Raw genomic sequence first — 16,596 nt, 5'->3', positions numbered from 1 at the left:
GCAGGCATGTGCACACAATGGGGTACTTCTCACCTGTTGTGTTTCACTTTGGGACTTCAGTTGCAACCAACTCCATTATACTAGCTCTCCAAACCTAGTATTGGGCAAGGCTGTTCTTTAAATTGATCAGAAGAGTCTAGAGTCTACTGCATAACTTAATTTTAGGAATCCTAGAATGGTTTCCCTGCCAAAATAGTTTCCACATTCTTTTTCTTTGTTTGATGCTTTAAACTCCACCCTAGAAATGTATTTTTGCATGATTTGGCAGATTACATCTTCAAGGGTTCTTGGGTCTAACATTTTAAGCTATTACCCCTTATCACCACTTTGTCTTGGGCAAGTTTGCACTCCATGCAACTGATGGAGTGGTGGGTGAGAATGAAATTCAACAGCACAGGTAGATTTGATGGGAGGAAGATAAATGTGTTCTATAGGCTGTTTCAAAAGTCCAGACAGACTGAGTCAGCAAGGGAGTAGCATGAGAGCCCGGTGGCCAAGACACCAGGAAAGCAAAGAAGGATGCTGAAAAGGTTGCAAGGAAGGTTCGGACTGCCCACTTGGGTTTTTTCTGGGTGCCCTCCCCTAAAAAGTATACAACATATGCTTACATAAACACTTATTAACTAACAACTGTTGAAGAGAATAATCATCTTATTTCTGAGAATGAAATCTTTGAATGCCCTTTTAAGCACATGTGTCAGTTACATACTTGCCTGTCAACTTGAGCAAAGGGGTGGGTCTGGCCTGTTAATCAGTTCGCAGCTTGATGACCTCCTTTGGAGGTTCAATGAAGATTAATAGCTCACTGGAGGCCAAGCACACTCTCTCTGCTATACATTCATGGTGACAAGCCACATGGAGCTACGCTGAAGGAGCCAGAGCCCTGGAGCTGGAGGAGCCACATGGAGACCCACACCAACACTGAGATACTCCCACCGCCACTGGATTCCAAGACTTTCCACTCGCTGGCCTTTGGTCTTCCTGCATTTGGCGTCATTGCATGTGTTGCATGAGTCTGAATACCAATAGACTGGTATTGGACATATGGGCTAATATCAGATTTATGGACTTGATCTGAACTGGGCTATGATGTTTTCTTAATATACAATTGCTCTTTGATATAAAGCTCGTTCTTATACATCTGAGTGTCTATGAATTTGTTTCTCTAGTCAACCCAGACTAACACAACATCTGTACTTTGCTCTCCTTCATCCCAATATTTATTTATTCACCTAAAGGATATTTTTCTAAGAATCCAACAAATATTTTAGAGAACAGATTTTAAAATGATACCACTGTATGATTAAACTAATGAATTGCATGATATGTGAATCATATGCCAATAAAACTGTTAAAATAAAATGATACCATCTTTATTTCTGGATGGAATGGCATACTGGTTCTCAAACTTCAGTGAGCTCAGCTCACCTCAGAGCTTGTTGAAAACATAGATTCGAGGCCCCCACATCCAAAGATTCTCATTCAAAAGGTCAGGTCGAGACCATTCTTTGAAGATCTCTGATCTGGGTGGTTATAAAAGCAGGCCCCTACAACTGCTCATCTGGCTGCACACAACACACACACACACACACACACACGCACACACACAAGGCTTAGCTTCCTACCTAAGACTGTAGGATCCTTTTTCAGCCCATATAAACATTTCCAAAATGTGTGGCCTTGCAAATTTCCTTAGCTTAATTGACTTCCATTCGTTCTAAAGCAATCTATCCAATAGCACTGCTGGAAGGGTTTGTGGCTTCGTCTTTTCTGGGTAGATTTCTAGTAACCAAATCCTTCTATGAGGTTGATACGTAAGATCAGAATGCCAGAATATTGATTTATATCTGCATACAGGTGAGACTGGACACTTGTTACCTCTAGTCACTGCCTTCTCACTGTAGAAGAAATTAGCACGGAAAGCAGATTATTATCAACAGTTTGCTCATTAGACAGTATCACTATGTTATGCTATGTGACTGGCCTCAACCTCAATTTGATATCTGTCTGCAAATTGAACAGGACGGCTTCTCTCCTGGACCGCACCTGGAGTAGAATTGCTATCCATCTCAGTAAGATGTCTCTTCTATACCTCCATGAGGGACCGCCTTCTCCCCCATAGCCTCTAGGAGAAGTCACAGTCTCTCTTTACCCAAAATTCACGGCCATAGAGTTGATTTCAACTCATAGTGATCCTGTAGGACAGGGCAGAACTGTGCCCTTGGCTTTCTGAAGCTGTACATTTTCATGGGAGCAGAAAGCCTCCTCTTGCTCCCTCAGAGGGTCTGGTGCGCTCACACTAGGCATGCATTTGAACAGCACAAGGCATACCCACTCTGCCACCGGGGGCAGTAAAATGAATTTACCTGCTGGATTATGAATTAATTCGTAATGCCCTCAATTTGAATGTGCTATGTGATGACTTAGAGACCTGGGAGTCAGCCACCTCTCAGAGACTTAAACTGTACGATCAGCATGTAAAAAAGCAAAGGAAGACATGAAATCTGCGCTCCCTTCATTCTTCGGGGAGAAAATTCAAGTTTGGACCCCTGCCCCAGAACTCAGAAGGAGGAAGATACTGGCCTAAGGTGAGAAGGTGAAGCAAATGCAGCTACCATTCCTATGGATGGCACATGTAGCAGGGTGACCAGAGCCAAACAAAGAAATCTTGCGGGACCTTCCTAAGAAGCCTCAGGCGAGTTGACAGGGAAAGAAAAAATGCAGGACAAATAGTACTGTTTTGATCATGCATTTGGCTTTGATCTTTGAAAAGTTTATCCAAAATTGCATTTCCTTACTTCAAAATTATAGTAGTTTTGCATTCTCTTTTCAAAATGATAGATTATGCAAGTGATGCAAGGAGAGAAGATTCATTAGTAATGCAGGAGGTGAGGTATGCATCCATAGACTAAGGTAGCGTTACAGGCACAGATACCATATCTTGTTTAGGATTTACAAGGATGAATAAAACTCCTGCCGCTGCTGCCTCCAGACTGCAGGCCTAAGAGGCTGTCCTGCAGCCTCGCCTAGAGCACACAGGCACATTTGTAGGTGTTTGTTTATTTCCTTTTGGACCATCCAAGAAGATAACACCATTACACAGAAAACACAGAATAAAATGTAAATACCTAATCATTCTAGAAACATCTTATTTCCAGTATACAATAATGAGACAGGTTAGGAAAGAGACTAGATTGTTCCACCTCCTTTCATGTTCGATGTCATCCTCTCCATGCAAGAATATATGCTATTTTAGTTCCACTTCCTTTCTCTGCAGCATTCAGAATTTGATCCACTCAAACTGGACACAGGAGCAAGGGTAGATCAGACACCTGTGACTTTGAACTGAACCCAAGATCAAAGAACTGAACCCAAGATCAAAGAACACATGTGCACCATCTCATAATAAGTGATTATACCCCACCCAGAAGCCTCCGCAAAGTCCACATTTTGATCATCTCTTGTGTGCTCACTCAATTACCATAATCCCACCCATATGACCTCAATTCCCAGAATTCTCCACCTCCTTTCATGAGTAAACATCATGTCCTTCCCCCCTAAACTCCCTTATAAACCTCTCCTTTTCCCTTTCCCATTTTTGCCTTAGCCCTCCTCACACACACACACACGCCTCACTTCTCCCATTGCAAGATACTTTCTAGCCAATAAACCTTTTTCACATCTTCCCTTGCAATGTGCTTCCCTCTCTAATAAATCTTTTTGCTTGCACAGGAAGCTTAGCTCCCTGCTTTATTATTCTTACTGAACAGGGAAAGAACATTCAATTGAAAGCATATTCTGGTAACAATAGGAACTAGGGCCCAGTGTCCAGTTATTGTCAAGAACTGAAATCAAGAGGTTTTAAGAGCATAGCTACAGCAATTATCATTTCCTTTACATTAAAGCCCTTGTAACCTTTGCTTGCCTTAACAGAAGCTGACACCCTGGCCTACCACATAGTGATCCAAGCCTCATTCAAATATTCAGTCAAAAAATTCAATGACCACAAATCTATAGAGATGGTAACTGGATTAATAATTGCCTATGGGGCACATCAGGGGAAGATGGGGGGAAATGGGGAGCTAACAACAATGAGTATGAGACAACAATATTCTGAAATTGATTGTCGTGGTGACTGCACAAATCTTGATATTATTGATTAAATTGTAGGATATGTGAAGTATATGTCAATAAAACTATCTTTTAAAAGAAAAACCAGCATTGGTCTCTATTGAAGCTACTCCCTCCCTCACACAACCTCCCAGCCCCCAACCCATGACATGCAACAATTCTTTGTGAGGACCAATAAAAAAAGATCAACTAGCCAGTGAGTCTTGGACAAAAAGAATGAGTTAAAATTCAAAGTTCCTGTGTCTTTGATTCAAATTCTGCTATGCTTTTCCAATAACCAAGAGAATTCTGTGAATTGTATAATTAAAACATGCAATGAGAAAATTACAAGGTTATCTATTCAACCCAGAGGAGCTTTGCTTCAGATTCATAGGGTGCCATCAACTTTCTGCACGATACACACCATTTCCCCTCTCGGGGCCCCTGTTTTCTCACCCAAACATCGAGGGATTAGCCTTGGTGATCTTTAAGGTCTATTTCCAGTTGTAATCATCTTTATTTCTCTAAAATAACAGGGAATACAGAGGACTCATGAAATTGACAGTAGGGTAGTGCTTGGCGTTGAAAAAGAACATGTAAGCCATACAACATTCTGTGCATTCTCTTATTAATCTTTCTATCAACTGTAGGAGGGATGCAATTGCTAACTCAACGATTCAAGTTACGGTTGGGACTTAAAACAACAATCGTTTTACTATACCTCACGGTTTATGAGGGTCAGAAATACTGGCGGGGGGGCGGGGGCTTACTTGGACTGTTTGACTCAGGGTCTTTGCTGCCGGTGCAGTCAGACAGTGGTAGACTAGGTCTGCAGAGAGTTGAAGCATGCAGGGGTTGGGAAGTGATTGGACGGACGGACTCTCTCCTCCCTATGGTTTCTCACCCAGGCTCATCTAGGCTTCCTCATGGCATGATGAGTCGTAGGAGCCAGATGGCTTACGTGGTGGTTCAGGGCTGAATGGGAGTCTTCCACTGAGCAAAGCAGAAGCTGCATGGCCATTTCTGCCCTGGACCCCAAAGTCCCGCTGTTACTGTTTTTGCCACATTCTGTGGACTCACAAACAAGACACAAGCCTGTCCAGATACTGCGAGGGGAGCGGGGTGGAATGGCAAGGTTCCCTAGAAGAGCGGGTGAAATTAGAGCAATCACTGTGGCCATTTTCAAAGATGCCATACCTACTTTACAAATGAGGAAGCTGTGGTTTAGAAAAGTGAAACATGTTCAATTTCATCCAGGTGAAAGGAAGTGGAGCCAGAATCTGAACCTTAGCCTCTCCGGATATAAAACCTGCTCCCTAACCATTCTGCTTCCTGCCCCACGGAGCAGCACTTGGAATTTATAATCTGTCGTTTGAAAACAGTGCAAACAAAAGCTGAAGCGCAGCAGTGCGGCTCAGCAAAAGGCTTGACGAAACAGATGGAATTTGGAGAGGAACCTATAGAAAGGAACGGAAGTTGCTTGGCAACTGCGTTGGGAGAGATTGATCAAAGCATGAAGGTGAATATGAAGAAGTCAAGGAAAATGGAATGAAGGTCACGCAAAACAAAGATTTCGTTTAGGTCTGGTATGAAGAAGGGATGAGAGAAATGATGAGTCTTGAGAGCTGGCAAAGTGCATGAGGAACAGAGCTGTGGGGACAGAAAGGCACTGGGATTTAGACATCAGAGGCAACAAGAACGCACAGGTGCACTGTGCAGCACAGAATGACCTGCAGCATAGGCACGAAAGTGGGTCACAAAGCAGGCCCCTAGTTCACCCGCTGTTGGAGGACAGAGCCGGGCGGGCTCCAGACCCAAACCCAAACCCTTACTGCCTCCTGAGTTCATTCTGACTCACAGCACCCTATCGGACAGAATAGAACTAACTGCCCCAGAGGCTTCCAAGGCTGTTCATCTTTACAGAAGCAGACTGCCAAAACGCCCTCCCATGAAACAGCTGGTGAGTTTAAACTGCCATCTTTTTGCTTAGCTGCTGAGCGCTTAACCGAAACACCTTTGGGGACAGCTCTTTTGGCTCCAACTCTAACCCAACCCAACCCACAGCACGGAGTCAATTCTGACTCATAGCTACGCTGTCTTGTTTCTAAGGCTGTAAATCTTTACAGGAGGTGACATCTTTCTCCCCCAAAATGCTTACTGGCTCCAAGGCCTCCCAAATAAACTGAGACACCAAAAATGGCCATGTAGAAGTCAGAGTCTGACAGAAACGCTCTAACCCTGAGGCCTTGACTTGGAAAATGAGGGAGGGAGGTTCCTGCTTTTGGGTGAAACAGAAGCTATTAACTTGCACTGCATTTTCCAATAACTAGTTGTCCCCGGTCCTGGTGAGGCAGTCAGAGGTCAACAGTTAATAGTCACAAACCCTGGTCCAATTTATCCCATGAAAATGGTTATTTGAACATTCAGCTGATGCTACCATTGTGGACATTCAAATGTAGGTTTATTTCAACTAAGGATCTCAGCATGAAGCAGACACCTGAAATTTCAACATCTCTGATGAGGGTCTCCATGGGATCCCCATCCTGATTAAAATTGTTCCTGAGTCCTAGAGCCCCCACTGCTCTTCAAACTGAGATTCTCTCTCTCCTCCCTTTGCCTTTATGCCCTGCATCAGACAGTGTTTTTAACCAATATGCTTTCTCTCTTTATTTTTGAACCTTCCAATTATCTTCTGGTGGGTAACAACTTGCCAAATTTGGTATATTAAAAAACAGCCATTTGATTTGGCTCACAATTTTGTGGTTCTGAAAATTGAGGAGGGCTTCCATGAGCAAAGCTTGCTTGGGTCTCTCATGTGGTTGCATTCAGATGATGGCTGGGGATGCAGTCAACTGGGTGGAACATCCCAGATGCACATGCACAGGGCTAGCTATTGATGCTGGTTGTCTACTGGAACACCTGTGGTCTCTCTAGATTGGTGAGCTCAGGATGACCTGACTTCTAATATGATGACTAATTCTTGCAGAACATCCCAGGGGAAGCAGGTAGTGATTGCATCGTCTATGATAGCGCAGTCTTTAAAAGTACTTCCATGATATTCTCTTGGTCAGAGTAATCAAAAGTACCCTCAGATTCAAGTAAGCCATGACCCTCATTTCCTAATGGGAGGGATGTTGAAGACTTTGAAAGTCATGTTTTAAAATTCCATATTGGATAAAAGAACCCTGGTTTTGCTAAAGGAGCAATGAGTCCAGCTGAAAATATGCACCTTCCCAGGTTCCCTTGCAGCTTCACTCGCTCACTGCCATTGAGTCAAAAGAGGCCCTAGAGGACAGAGTATAGCTGCCCCCTGTGGTTTTGTTATACTAAAACTCTCTATGGGAATAGAAAGCACCCTGATTTTCTCCCATGGAACAGTTGACGGTTTTGAACTGCTGACCTTGCAGATAGCAGCCCGATGCATAATCAGGGCTCCAACAGGGATGCTCTCCCTCGAGGCTTAGAAATAGCCAGACGACACAAACTGGGCAGGGATTTCTGGGAAAGCTATGCTTTCCTAATAAAAGCTCATCCTTTCCTTTTCTCCATCTCTCCTCTGACTGTCTTAAATATGGACATGGCATTTTGAAACTGGTCAACAATTTTTCAGCTATGAGGATAAATGCAAATCAGGAAGATGGCAAGACTCTGAGTCCCTGAGGGTTGTCCTCTCAGTTCAGCAAACAGATGATCAGTTACTGAGTGTCTCTCGTGCATCAAGTACTGTGCTAGGTGCTGGGAACACTGTCTCCCCTACCATCTCCTCATTATCTGTCCTTAACTTCATGGGTAGCTGTATTTTTTCAATGTAATGAGGTAAATGCCGGGATAAAGGTGTAGATGTGATGTTATGGACTCCCAGAGGGAAGCCAACTACTCAGCCTGCCAGGAGAGCTTCCTGGAGCTCCCCTCAGGGAGGAACCCAAGAGATCTGTAGCCTAAAAAGTCTCTGTCACGCCTCAGGGAGCTGAGAGCCAGGGGAATGTCCTCCTCTCCCTCAACAAGAAACCCAATTTCCTGGGCTATCAGATGGCCAGACAAGGGCTCTCTGAACCCCTGGAGTCCTGAGTGCAAAGCAAGCTGAGGCTCCCTATAGTTCTCATAGCAGCTACTATCTCCGGACTCCTAGCAACCTAGGCCTCCCAAGGTATCCTGGGAGATAGCTCAGGCTGCTGCAGAGTAGCCAAACTTCCACTGATCTCAGGAGGGCTAATCAACGGAAATCTGAAAGAAGCCATATCATGGATAAAATTGAACAAGCCCAGAAACTTGGTGCTAATTTCCTTTTTAGCCATGATGCCCTGTAATCTTCTCATTCACCTCATTTTTCATAATCACCAAACTCCACGTCAAAAGCTGTAGCTTTAGCAGCAACGTGGGTCTCAATGTTTTCCACAGAAATTTAGAACTCTGGGCTCCCTGCTGACTCTAGACTTCCTCATGCCGCGAGTAATCCAACCAGCTATTCAGTGTGGACACAAGAAGTCTGACACGAGAAGCCACCCAAGAACTATCACCCCACTCAGCACTTCCTGAACTTCTGCCAGTCCAAAGAAATTGCCTCCCATCTTCTCCTGAATGAAAGTGCATGATTCCTGTGTTAGACAGGGTTGCCTAGAGAAACAAATGCAGGGATAGTCATGTATGTATCAGGAAGAGATTTATATGAAGAGGTCATTTATTTATCAAGAAAACATCCCAGCCCAGTCCAACTTAAGTCTGTATGTCCAATACTAGTCCATAAGTCCAATGCTGGTCCATAAGTCTTCAGACTTACAAAGCCACATGCAACGATGCAGAATGCAGGAACATCACTGGCCGGTGGGTACAAAGTACTGTTGATCCAATGGTGGTGGCTCTTGAAGTTCTCCACGTAATAGCAAGAAAGTGAATGCAGAGAAAGAAAGGAAGATCCCAGGATCCTTCTTATGAGAAGGCCATGCTCACCTCGAGGTACCATCACTCTGTGGCCTGATTGACAAACTAGACTCCACCCATAGCTTCTTATGGGTGCCATGTTGGCAGAAATAACCTATCACAATTTCTTTTAAAGTTGACAGCTTACCAGGACCCACTGGAAGAATTCAACTCATGACTTCACTTCCACAACCCTCACCTTCCTCCAAGAATAATTATCAGCGAGTCCCTCAGAATAGCAGGGAAGGTGAACATAAGTTTCCATCATCTCTTGGCAAACAACTATGAGGAGAGTGAGGTAAAATTTAAGTCAAACAGACCCATTTTTAAAATAGGTTTATTGGCATGTGTTTGACATATTATACAACCCAATAGTTCAATTGCATCAACAAGACTTGTACAATCATTATCACAATCAGTTTCAGAACATTTTCTTCATTCTTGTACTCATTGTTATCAGCTCCCTGTTTCCCCCCAACCTCTCCTACCATACCCTCAAGGAACCAATAATCCAATTACTGTCCCTGTAGATTTACCTATACTGGATTTCAGATACAAATTTTTTTAAACTAACAAAATAAAACAGATTAAAAACCTCAACTGAAAAGAAAATATTAAAAACTAGAACAAATTTAACTGGATCATTAGGGAGATCAAATGATAAGCTGCTAAATTTTAACCTAACTGTACCTGCAACAATCCACTTTCCAAAGCATGCTGCATGATAGCAAGGCCATTCATATCACTGGCCCATGGTCAAGAAATAATTCACCAGGTGTATTCTACATATATTCCCCCTTCACTTAAAAAAACCAGCTTTAATTAAAATGCATTAAAAATGAGATAAAATGATAAGATAATACACTTTGACCTATGTATCCCATAATCAAGTTTACAATGTTCTCCAAACAGACCCATTTGTAAATCACTAGTTGTCTGGTCTTGCACTAGTTACTGAAACACTCTGAGCCTCCATCTCTTCATGCATACACTTTCAACTATAATCATTCAGAGAATTACATAAGAAAATGTATGCAGACTATCTAGTAGACTATCTAACATGTAGCAGGTGATATACAATAACTGATGGTCTCTGTCTCTTATTCCTTTGTGATGACTATGATTTCTGAAGCCTTTTGGGAAAAGAATCAATGAGTGTCTTGGAAGTGCCTTTTAGTGTTCCTTGAAGAGTAGAATTCTTGTAGTCTCTTGCATGTCTCCTACCATTCCTGTTATGGAACAGCCTGATGGTACACACTCAAAGACATATTAATAAAGGAGTAAAAAAGAATAAGAGAACATAGAAAGAGGATGACAAGGAAATATAGCATCATCAAAATGACATTTGCTGTTAAAAGAACATTTTAGAAGCTGGGATAAAACCAGTGGTGCAGTCAGCTAGCTATAAAAGTCAGCTCTCCCTATCATGCTGAACACAGCCCAATGAATGTATTTTCCACACAGGCAGAGCCTTTGTGAGAGAGAACTGCACACTCCCCAGAAAGGAATGAGGAAAGGAAATGAGCAAAGGGCCTCATCAGGTCTGCTAAAAATGGAACTATTTCTCCCTCCAGGATACTCACCCTCATCCAAGTCCTTACCAGACTCCACTGAGTCTCCCTCTGCTAGCCTTCTCAGCAATCTCATACTGTGTCTCCCTTCCCATTCTATCACCACCACTTACAACTCAGTCCTCTGCATCTCTATTCCTCATCCTTGATCACCTCCTTCCAAATCACTCTGCCCACCTCTTATCCCTGCCCTTTCAGAATTATCGTCGCAATGGCAGATGATATTCACTTCCCAAAATGCAGATATATCAAACTTCCCAAACTTGCAGATATATCAAATCACTCACATTCCCAAAGATGCAGATATATCAAACCACTCACATTCAGTTATATTTTTAAAATGATAGGTGTAACATACAATCAATGAAAAATTCTAAGACAAAAATGAGCAAAACATTCTTTGAATAGAACCACTCTCTCCAGACATAAGGAAAATAAGGTACAGAGAAGCTCAGCAACTTTTCTGAGAATGATTGCCTCATCTATGAAGTTGTAGTTCTAAGATTTAGCCCAAGAAGTCTCTTCCAGAACTATATCCCTAAACCACTACACAAGACAGCCGGTGAGATGGAAACTAGTTAAAAAAGGAGGCTTAGAGTCAAATCATCTATCGTGGACCAAGTGCCATCCTAAGAAATTGTCTATCTGGTTATGTTGGCATAACGAGTCTTTTTAGATGTAGGGAAAGGATTTTGTCAAAGAAGCAGCCATAAAGGAGATGGCAACACAGCCTTTTCGAAGGGTAATATAGTTTTATGAATTGAAAACCCGAATGTGATTTTTTGATTCATTTATTTCAGTTTATATTCAGAAAGCAATGGAAGAAATTCATAGGGATACATTTGATTGCTCACAGTAATAATATGTCAGAAATTTTACAAATGAATGCAACCTTAATGTCCACAGCCCCCCCACCTCCCACATTTGAGGAATTTCTTTGATTCTATATTATTCTTTCCTAGTGTCTCAGCATGGAATGCTCTTGCCATCCTCTGCCTATCAAATGCCCACTTGATCTTCAAGGTCCAAAGCAAATACCTCCTCTTCAGGAATTCCTTTCTGGATGCCCTGAGTTGAAATTCACTTCTATTCTACCAGTGACCCCCGATTGCTTTGCTAGGGCAACCAGTATATCTATCTTATTATCTATTGATTCCATGTTTAATCAATGCCTGGATTTCACACAAGTCTGTCTCTACCCTCACACACCTCCTTTAGTCTAATTCACCCCAGCACTCCGTGCCTGGAATGTAGAGGCTACTCACTGATAATGAATTGAATTGTTCATAAAGCCTTTACTTATATGGTACAACGTGATTTGGAAAGCATGTTCATAGATATTCACCTTTGAGTTTTATAACATGAAAAAGAAGCAGGCTTAAGTATTTGTTTTAGTTTTAGAGATAAAGAAAGTGTAGGTCTGACTGGAATTGTTTAAAGGCCACACAGCTAGTAGGAATAGCTACAGGCCCAACCATGGCCTTCTGAATTGAGTTTAATACTCTTCCAAGGCTTCAAGAAAGATGGACTAGACCAGGTTGATTCCACAGCAAACTGCCCCACCCTTTTTAACTACTGGGAGATATAATGGCAGCCAAAAAAAGTAGGAAAGGCTCTTCTAAGTCCATACATCCCACTTCAAATTTTTTAACTGACTTAAAGTGCCTTAACTCATCTATCAGCTCTTAAACAAAAACCACCTCCTATAACAGGTCATCACTTAAACCCCAATATCAGTTTGTCTTCTCCAGTCCCTTTCCCCTTATTCTGGCCCTTCCTTAAACCTGGGCTTTAACTCTGTAGCATGGCTTCAGATGTTAGGAAAATGCAACTGCTTTCCTTTATGCTGAGCGACAGAACTCACCCTGCACCAGGTCAAGATCCCCATGACCAGATCCCGAGTTGCGTCTATGCAGATATGTCCATATATCTTCAAAGGTTACTCCAATTCGTCTTCTCAATAAATTCCAACACACAGTCCTAGGACTTTCTCAATCACTCTGTGGTACACTGCCCAAACTGAAATATGATATGACTTGTCATCCTGTATGCAAGATGGTTTTGAAGACCCCCAACTTTCAAAAGGCCTTATATTATGCCTGAGGACATGCCTGTGATGAAAATGCATATCTCCCTTTCCTACCTCCCTTCTCACTATTACCCTCTTTCACACTACTCAAAAAACATAACAAAAAGCTCTCACCCTTCCAAACTTTGCATTGGAGCACTGCCTTGGGTAGTAAAAATCTCTGTGGTACTAAGCAGAAGGACAATGTCAAATTTGGGACTGATGATGGCATAGTGAATCACCCTAATCCCTGAGTAGCAAATCAGGTGGTATCTAGTTCTTTGGCTGCATTGAAATTTCATTAAGATCTGCTGGACTTGTCAGCTGACCATTAAAGATAAGTTTTATAATAGTTCACTGCAGAATTTTCAGGATTCAATACAGAGTATAAAGCACCAATTGGTGATATTCCTTCCATTCTGATCTCTATATTTTTCTGAACAAGGCTTCTTAGCACTTAAATCTAGAAATAAGAGAACAGAGTTGAACTTGACACATTTGTTTATAACAGTAAGTACTATTCATCCACAGATGAAGCTTATTAAAGTTATGTTTCCAATAAAATTTATTTTCAATGTTTAAGTTTAATAATTTAATTTGTGTGTATCAACATTTGATGTATGTTTCTTGGTTTTTCTCAACTGAGCATAATATAGTAATGAAATATACACACTTCACTATGTATATACTCATACTGCTGTGTGTATACGCATCTATATACTTACATGTAGGTATGCCACCCATTACTATAGAGTTTATTCCAATTTGGAGAAACCCTATAGAGAGTTTCCAAGGCTATAAATCTTTACAGGAGTAAATTGAGGAGGACTTGAAGCATTTGCTAATTAAGATGAAAAACTGCAACCTTCGGATTGAATTGCAATTCAGTGTAAAGAAATCAAAAATCCTCACAACTGGATCGATAAACAACAGTATGACAAATGGAGAAAATATTGCAATTGTCACGACTTTCATCTTGCTTGTCCACAACCAATGCCCAGTCATAGAATCAAGTTACATTTTGCATTGTGCAAAGCGGCTACACACGAGCTCTCTAAAGTCTTCAAGCGCAAGGATGTCACCTTGAGGACTAAGGTGCACCGGACCCAAGCCTCGGTCTCTCAATGGTCTCATATTCATGTGAAAGTTGAACAAGGAATAAGGAAAACTGAAGGATAGGCAGATTTGAATGATGTTGCTCATGACGAATATTGAAAGTGCCATGGACTACCAGAAGAAAAAACAAATCTATCTCAGAGCAAGTACAGCTGGACTGCTCTTTAAAATGAAGAGAGTGAGATTTTGCCTCACATATTTTGGGTATGTCATCAGGAGAGACCATGCTTTGTCATGCTTGGTAAAGTAGAAGATCAGTGAAAAAGAGGAAGATGCTTCACAGTGCAACAACGGGCTAAAATAAAACAATGTCAAGGATGGCACAAGGCCATCATTCAGTTGTACATGGGGTCACTTTGAGTTGAAATTGACTTAATGGCACCTAACAACCAAAACAACATATATATATATATATATATATATATATATATATATATATATATATATCACCCATTTTCACTGAGTCAATTCTAACTCATAGTGACCCTATGAGTAGAACAACCCATTTGGGTTTCTGAGCCTGTACATCTTCATGGGAGCAGAAAGCCTCATCTATCTCCCCTGGACTGGTTAGGAGGTTCACACGTCTGACCTTCCAGTTAGGTGCCCATCACATAACCCACTATGGCACCAGGTCTTCTCCTTTCATATATATAAGGTCTTCTTTCGTTTTCACAATTAAAATGAAATTCTTCACAGCTTCAATATTTTCTCCATTTGTCATAATGTTGTCTATTGTTCCAGTTGTGAGGATTTTTGTGTGAGTGGAGATATAGATATATAGATATAGGTAGACACAGATATAGATATGTAGAGAGAGTGAGAGAATACATGCACACACAAGTCTATATGTACACTAAATAAACTAACAGATAAGTGGACAGTATATATGTATGAGATTCTGCACCTTTAAAGATTTACAGTCTCAAACACTCCATAGGATTGTTGAATTGAAATCAACTTGATGGTAGTGGAATATATATGAGGGAGCTGTTAAAAGCCCATGGAATAATTGAATGAAATGATAATAGAATTTTTCTATGAACTTTTTGAAGTACATATTTGTGATTTTGTGTGTGACTTTGTGTGATAATTTCATTGAGAAGAATTTTTTTAATATTTAGAGTCTTGCCATCCCTAATTAATTATCTACATGGACATATTATTTGATATCCAATATTATTTATGAAGTTACTTGGTATTTTTACACGGATGTCTAATGGGTATCTCAAACTTAGCATGTCCAGAATCATTCGGATATTCCTCTTCAAGCTTCCTCATTCTGTGGGCTTTCCCAGCTCAGATAAGGGATTCCACCCTGGTTTATAGCTGCTCAAGTAAAAAATCTGGGAGTTAGTATTTCACTTCTTTTGCAACCACAAGAATTGGTTTATAGATCTCTACATAAGAAGCAAAATTGGCCAAGGGTCTGAGATTCCGTGCTTTGATCAACTACATCTGTATTGAGGCCACATCTTCCATTGGCTGCTTCCCACCGCTACGGCAGACCCATTTTGGAGCACTCAAGACTCCTTTATTGGCCAATTTTTTGGCTCCAGAACTTTTCAATGGATTTGCCAAACCTTCCTTAGACTACATGGTGGAATTGGACAATTCCACACAACTTTTTTCTCCCTCTTTCCTTAATCAATTGCAATCTGATGGCCCTCCACTCTTCCCTAGCTATTTCCATATTTCCTATCACACGGGGTACAATAATTATAGTATATTTGCATGTTTAATTCCATCTGGGCAGTTGCTTCTCAGAGGACTAAGTAATGCAACTCCTCTCACCCAATCAGCAAACCCTGTTGTCAATTCTTTTTAAAATATAAACAGTATGTGAATATGTCTCTGATGTCCACTGCTACCATCCAGGTTTAAGCTGTCAATATATCTCACCTGGATTATGGCAACAGCCTCTTTTTAGTGAGCTTCATGCATTAAAGGTAGCCATAAATTCTTTGCACTTCTGTCTATCTCTTTGAATTGGGATATGATCTCTGACTGCTATAGCCAACTGAATATGAAAGAAGCAATATTCTGCCCGTTCCAGGCTTAGCCTTTAAGGGGATTGGCAGCTTCTGCTTCTTAGCGTCCACACTAGGTAGAAGCCTGCTGGGAGAAGAATCAAAATTCCTAGCCAATAGCTACCACTGACTCCTCTCCTTCCCTTAGAAAAGAGCCAGTGCCAACGTACCAATCATGTAAATGAGCCATCTTGGAATTGGATCGTCCAATCCCAGCTTATACCACATGAGAAAAATACGAGCTGTCATTGCCAAGCCTTGAACAAATCATGGATGTATTTGTTTTAAATTCTTAAGTTTGGGGTGCTTTTGCGTGCAGCAATATATAACAACAAGAGTCAAGATCCCAGCAGGAAATAGAGGTCCTACAGAAGAGATAACTGAGGAGAGTTTAATTAAGAGACAATGTTTACAAAGATGTGACTTAGGGCTATAGAAACTAGCATTAGATGGTGGAGCACCAGGAGCTCACATCAAGGACAGGACACTTTATGTCCACCTCTAGACCTGAAAGAGTGAAGGAAGACCTTTCAAGCCAGAACCGTGAAAGAGTGTCACAGGAGATGACTAGCTGGGAGGAGTCGTGTGCCCTAACAGGACACACAGTCAATTTGGCAGGGAGAGAACCCAAAGAATCAGCACCCTGGTCTCGTTTTCTTCCCTCCTTCTGATCTGTAGACGGATTGCATCCATGTAGGTCAGCCTTCCGGGGTCCAGAGGAAGATAAAGGAAGATGGATAACTAGTCTGAAGGACAAATGAAATCCATGCTTGGCAGTATGTTT

Source organism: Echinops telfairi, unplaced genomic scaffold, assembly GCF_000313985.2.
Source record: "Echinops telfairi isolate 266 unplaced genomic scaffold, ASM31398v2 ScPeMD7_26;HRSCAF=91, whole genome shotgun sequence".
NCBI classification, from domain to species: Eukaryota; Metazoa; Chordata; class Mammalia; order Afrosoricida; family Tenrecidae; genus Echinops; species Echinops telfairi.
The sequence above is the reverse complement of the archived record's forward strand: the minus strand, read 5'-3'. Positions refer to the sequence as shown.